We start from the raw sequence: 7,108 nt of genomic DNA on the forward strand, positions 1-7,108 counted from the left end.
TGGAAATGAATTCAAGGAAACAAATAGGTGGGATGTGGAACTGGTATTTCTCTAACTTGCCGTAAAGTTGGTTTTTGAGGTGTCATTGAAGGACTGAGCAGACGTGATAGATGTGGTCTTGGTAGTCCTTGGAAAAGATGAGGATGTTGTTGAGGTAGATGAGCGCATACCAGCATAACATATTTCAGAAGGTCTCATGAATGAAGGTTTGAAAACGGCTGGACTTTCAGAAACTCTAAAAGGTGTCACCAAGTAATCGTAGTGGGCAGTGGGTGTTATGAATGCCATCTTTCACTCATAACCCCGGAAGATGTGTATCAGGTTGTATGTGCTCTGTAGATCAAGTTTGGGTGAAGATCTTGACCCTGCAGTGTGTTTCAAATTTCAACAAGATAAAGTAGCAGTTTTTAAAGATGTCCACAGTTATTGATGCAGGGTTGGAGACCCCTACCTTTCATTTTGACAAAGAATCTCCTGCACAAGCTGGGGATTGGGATGGCCAAATGAAGCCATGCTGTAGCACTTCAATAATGTAATCATTCATGGCTTGGGTCTCAGGAGGAAAGAAGAACTTGGGGATGGGTGGTCCCCGGGAGGAGGTTGATCTTGCAGTTGTGTGGATTGTTGTTGGGTAGCTGTATCGAGTCAGAGTTAGAAGAGAGAGCTGAGCAGATGGTCAATGGTTTCCTGCTGTGTCGGGATCATGTGCTTATGTCAGCAGATAACTTACTTTAGGCGAGCAAACTTTGCTGTGTCAATTGTGCTTTCTCCTATCCTGTCAGATTTCTGGATCGTTGGGACCTCTTTTGGGGCAGGAGTGACCAGTACAAAAAGGATGGGTTGCACTTGAATCCCAGGGAGACCAATATCCTGGCAGGGAAGATTGCTAAGGCTGTTGGGGAGAGTTTAAACTCGGATTGCTGGGGGGTCAGAAACAAACTGAAGAGACAGAGGAAGGGGGAGGTTGGCTTTCAAGTAGAGAAAGCTTGAAGACAGTGCGAAAGGGAGGATAGACAGGTGATAGAGAAGGGATGCGCTCTGACCGATTGTTTGAGATGTGTCTATTTTAATGCAAGGAGTATTATGAACCAAGCGGATGAGCTTAGAGTGTGAATTAGTTCTTGGAGCTGTAATATTATGGCTAAAACAGAGACTTGGATGACTCGGGGCAGGAATGGTTACTTTGAGTGCCAGGTTTCAGATGTTTCAGAAAGGACAGGGAGGGAAGCACAAGAGGTGAGGGTGTGGCACTGCTGATCAGAGATAGTGTCATGGCTGCAGAAAAGGAGGGAAAACATGGAGGGATTGTCTGCGGAGTCTCTGTGGGTGGAAGTTAGGAACAGGAAGGGGTGTTTTTTATAATTCACCCAATAGTAACAGGGACATTGAAGAGCAGATAGAGAGACAGATTCTGGAAAGGTGTAATAATAACAGGGATGTTGTGGTGGGAAATTTTAATTTCCCAAATATTGATTAGCATGTTCCTAGAGTAAGGTGTTTAGATGGGGTGAAGTTTGATAGGTGTGTTCAGGAAGATTTCTTAACACAGTATGTGGATAAGTCTACAAGAGGAGAGGCTGTACTTCATCTGGTACTGGGTAATGAACCTGGTCAGGTGTCAGATCTCTCAGTGGGAGAGCATTTTGAAGATAGTGATCACAATGCTATCTCCTTTACCATAGCATTGGAGAGGGATGGGAACAGACTAGTTAGAAAAGCGTTTAATTGGAGTAAGGGGAAATATGAGGTTCTCAGGCAGAAATTTGGAAGCATAAATTGAGAAAAGATGTTCTCAGGGAAATGCATGGAAGAAATGTGGCAAATGTTAAGGGGATATTTTCGTGGAGTTCTGCATGGGCAAATTCCAATGAGACGGAAAGGATGGTAGGGTACGGGAACTGTGGTGTACGTTGTAAATCTAGTCAAGAAGCAAAGAGCTTATGAAAGGTTCAAAAAACTAGGTAAAGATAGAGGTCTAGAAAATCATAAGGCTAGCAGGAAGGAGCTTAAGATTGAAATTAGGAGATCCAGAAAGGGCCATGAGAAGGCCCTGGTGAGCAGGATTAAGGAAAACCCCAAGGCATTCTACAAGTATGTGAAGAACAAAAGGATAGGATGTGGGAGAATAGGACCAATCAAGTGTGACAGAGGAAAAGTGTGTATGGAAAAGTTTGCTCGCCAGAGGAGATAGCGGAGGTACTTAATGAGTACTTTGTTTCAATATTCCCTATGGAAAGGAATCTTGGCGATTGTAGGGGTGACTTACAGCGGACTGAAAAGCTTGAGCATGTAGATTTTAAGAAAGAGGATGTGCTGGAGCTTTTGGAAAGCATCAAGTTGGATAAGTCACCAGGACCAGACAAGATATACCCCAGGCTACTGTGAGAGGTGAGGGAGCAGATTGCTGAGCCCCTGACAATGATCTTTGCATCATCAATGGGGACAGGAGAGGTTCCAGAGGATTGGAGGTTTGCGGATGTTGTTCCCTTAATCAAGAAAGGGGGTAGAAATAGCCCAGGAAATTATAAACCAGTGAGTCTTACTTCAGTGGTTGGTAAGTTGATGGAGAAGATCCTGAGAGGCAGGATTTATGAACATTTGGAGATGCATCATTTGATTAGGAATAGTCAGCATGGCTACATCAAGGGCAGGTTGTGCCTTACGAGCCTGATTGAATTTTTTGAGGATTTGACTAAACACATTGATGCAGGAAGAGCAGTAGATGTAGCGTATCTGGATTTCAGCAAGGTATTTAAAAAGGTACCCCATGCAAGGCTTATTGAGAAAGTAAGGAGGCATGGGATCCAAGGGGATGTTGCTTTGTGGATCCAGAACTGGCTTGCCCACAGAAGGCAAAGAATGGTTGTATATGGGTCATGAGTGGTGTGCCTCAGGGATCTGTTCTGGGACCCCTACGCTTTGTGACCTTTATAAATGATCTGGATGAGGAAGTGGAGGGATGGGTTAGTAAATTTGCTGATGACACAAAGTTTGGAGGTGTTGTGGATAGTGTGGTGGGCTGTCAGAGGATACAAAGGGACATTGATAGGATGCAAAACTGGGCTGAGAAGTGGCAGCTGGAGTTCAACCTAGATAAGTGTGAACAACACACACAAAATGCTGGTGGAACACAGCAGGCCAGGCAGCATCTATAGGGAGAAGCACTGTCGAAGGACGAAGGATCTCGGCACGAAATGTCGACAGTGCTTCTCCCAATAGATGCTGCCCGGTCTGCTGTATTCCACCAGCATTTTGTGTGTGTTGTTTGAATTTCCAGCATCTATAGATTTCCTTATGTTTGCCCCAGGTAAGTGTGAGGTGGTTCATTTTGGGAGGTCAAATATGATGGCAGTATAGCATTAATGGTGAGACTCTTGACGGTGTGGAGGATCAGAGGGATCTTGGGGTCTGAGTCCATAGGACTCTCAAAGCTGCTGCGCAGGTTGACTCTGTAGTTATGAAAGCTTACGGTGCATTGGCTTTCATCAATCGTGTGTTGAGTTTAGGGGCCAAGAGGTAATGTTGCAGCTATATAGGACTCTGGTCAGACCTCACTTGGAGTACTGTGCTCAGTTCTGGTTGCCTCACTACTGGAAGAATGTGGAAACCATAGAAAAGGTGCAGAGGAGATTTACAAGGATGTTGCCTGGATTGGGGAGCATGCCTTATGAGAATAGTTAAGAGTGAACTTGGCCTTTTTTCCTTGGAGTGACAGAGGATGAGAGGTGACCTGATAGAGGTGTATAAGATGATGAGAGGCATTGATTGTGTGGATAGTCAGAGACTTTTCCCAGGGCTGAAATGGCTAGCAGGAAAGGGTCCAGTTCTAAGTTGCTTGGAAGTAGGTACAGAGGAGATGTCAGGGGTAAGTATTTTTACAGAGTGGTGAGTGTGTGGAATGGGCTACTGGTGACGGTGGTGGAGGTGGATATGATAGGGTTTTTACAGAGACTCCTGGACAGGTACATGGAGCTCATAAAAATAGAAGGCTATGGGTAACCCTAGGAAATTTCTAAGGCAATTACAAAGAAAGCACAGCTTTGTGGGCTGAAGGGCCTGTATTGTGCTGTAGGTTTTCTATGTTTCTATGAAACGTAGAGGGAAAAAAATTCAAAAATTGACTCCATAGGTTCCTGGAACATTTCAATGATGGGGCAAATAAGCTTGAGTGGAGTTATGCCCTTTGCTTCAAGAGTTTGATGGTCGAGAGGTAATAACTATTCTTGAACCTGGTGGCGAGAGTCTTGGGGCTCCTGTACATTCCCAAGTGCAGCAGTGAAAAAAGAGCATGAGCTGGGTGGTGGGAGTCCCTAATGATGGATGCTATTTTCCTGCAACAACACTTCATATAGATGTGCTCAATGGTGGGATGGGCTTTAGTGCGATGGCTTAGACTGTATCCACCACCCTTTGCAGGATTCCGTATCAATGTACTCTCCACTGCACATCTATAGAAGTTTTGCAAAGTTTTAGATGTCGTGCTGAATCTTCACAAACTCCGAAGGAAGGAGGGCGCTGGCATGCTTTCTTTGTAATTGCCCTTATGTGCTGGGCCCCAGAGAGTTCCCCTGCAATGTTAACACCAAGGAATTTCAAGTTGCTGACCCTTCTCTGCTGAGAGCTTGCTCATGGATGTCTGGTTTCCTCCTCCTGCTTGTATTTTATATAATTAATTGTATACAAGATTCTGCCTAGTTTGCTTCCCACAATATGCTGAGTATAAGCAAGTTCAGTGTGTTCCCCTGTTGGTTATATTCATATAATTCTGGAATATTCTCTTGGTACTGAATCATTGGTTAACTCTTATCCACAAATTTGAATGGGTATAAAAGAACTGCACCGCAAGGTCAGCACCATCTTGGATTTTAGCTTTCTTCAATTTGTAAACATTTATCATTGTTCATTTCAATCTCTCTTTGCTTTATCAACGTTTAATAAAATGATCATGAAGCAATAAGTTTTATGCCTCTTTCCAGACTTCTGAAAGTACCATCATAGAATCCAACAGAAACTTGTATGAGCTTTGTCCTTAAAAACTCGAGTTATTCATTCCATCAGAACCATCAAGGAGGAAGAACAAACTTCAGATTATGCCAAGCCAAGCAATGCATGCAAAATAAATTATGGTCAAGTTTGCACAATCCTTCACACATTAGATCAAAATTGTCCAAAGCTCTCACGTCCAACGGTGAATGATATTTGACCAGTGGATCTGTTAACACTCTCATTCTCTGTGCTGCCTGAGCCTAGTAGGTGAATGGGAAGGGGAACTCCTGTTCAGTGTGAATCAGACAGAGGGATGACGGGAACAATAGGCAACTAAGCAAGGAAATGTATAATGGGGATCAGTCACCGAGTGATGTGGGTCAGGCAGGGAAACTGAAGGCAGGCTGTGGGAGCTGAAGAAGTACAGGTTGGTAGGTCAGCACATCAGATAGGAGAATGTTTTTGTATTTGAAATAGTGAAAGTGAGAAGCCAGTGTGTAGCCTAAGGGACCCTGAAAGGAAGGTGGCAGGAACTCAAGTGGACCGTGTAAAAAGAGCCAGAGGTAAGCATGGATGGAGGGAGCAGCAGTGGCTGGCTGCTGATTGAAGTGGAAAGAGAGGGCTGAATGGCACTGGTTCACCTCAAGTAAAGAGGTACAGGGCAATGAACTAGGGCATCAGGTTGGATGACATATAAACAGCATGAGAAGACTGAACATGGTAAGAATGAACTTCGAAGGCCCAGATGTTGTGGGTGGTAGGGGAAAGCACAGAGGTAGCAGGAGTTTCCATTGTTGAAATGGCCAGCTGGGAGCAAGCGGGTGGGCCTGCAAGGAAGTTCAGGGTATTGCTCCAACGGACCTGAAAGGCAGGATGTGGCTCAAGCCAATTTGAAAGTGAGATGACGGGGTGTGACTGAAGAAGACTGTATTGTGAATGACATGCAGGTGAATGGGGCAACTGAGCAGGGAAGGCACAATAGGAATCTAATGCTGGAAGTCGACAGAGGAAAGTAAAGAAGTTCGCAATGGACCAGCTCGTGCACCAGTTGAAAATGAAAGTTGTAGTAAAAATGGCAAATAGAGTGTGACTTAAGCTGATGTGAAAGGGAGAATGCAGTTTGGAGTTCTGATGAGCCTATAAGGAAAATGGTATGTTGAAGCTCAAGTGGACGTTATGGAATGAAAAGGGAATCTGGACGAATAGACCGAAGGGTAAACAAATGTCGGAGGCACCATAGTGAATGGCTACTGGGAGCACAAGGTAAATCAGAATTGGATTTAATAGCACCAGCGTATGTCATGAAATTTGTCGTCTTTGTGGCAGCAGTTCAATGCAATACATAATACAGAGAAAACTGAATTAATGTAAATGTGTATGTGTATATATTTACTTTAATTCACAGTTCACTGGTTCAATGTCCATTCAGAAATCAAATAACAGAAAGGAAGAAGTTGTTCCTGAATCGTTGAGTGTGTGCCTTTAGGGTGCTGTACCTCTTCCCTGATGGTAGCAATGAGAACAAGATGACTGGAAGTGGGACACAGAAGGTGATGATCCAGCACAACAGGTTCATTTGCTTTGTAGTGGGAATGGCAGAGGATGTGAAAGGGAGAGGGTAGCATGTGGACAAGGAGGGAAACCAGCCGACTGGACCTCAAGTAGACCTGGGAGGGAGAAGTCATGGTGTTGCCTGGGCATAGCTAGTTAGGGTCTTTACCCTAAAGGATCATGTAGCGGGAGCCAGGAGCAGAGGTTGTCAGAATAAAGGAGCAACTGAACAAACATTGCAGCAGTGATCGGTGGCAACATGAAGTTGGGAGAGCAGGGTGAGTGGGAGGGGCCCGAGCATGGCAGGGTGAAGCACAAATCAATGCGAATAGATAAGAGATTAGAGTAGAGAAGTGAAAGAGCTGTAGAGATATGATGGGCTGAAGGGCCTGTTTTTGTGCTGTATATCATTATTACCATGCACTGTAGATCCTGGAGTTCAACTAGCAGAAAAGAAAGATTTTTACTTTCTATCCTACCAGTTTCTCCAAAATATAAAAAAATTATTAAATCACCCTTAACTATACAAATTAAGAAAAACTAATTTGTGTAATTTTCATCATGATTTAAT

This window comes from Hypanus sabinus, chromosome 5 (assembly GCF_030144855.1).
Source record: "Hypanus sabinus isolate sHypSab1 chromosome 5, sHypSab1.hap1, whole genome shotgun sequence".
Lineage (NCBI taxonomy): Eukaryota > Metazoa > Chordata > Chondrichthyes > Myliobatiformes > Dasyatidae > Hypanus > Hypanus sabinus.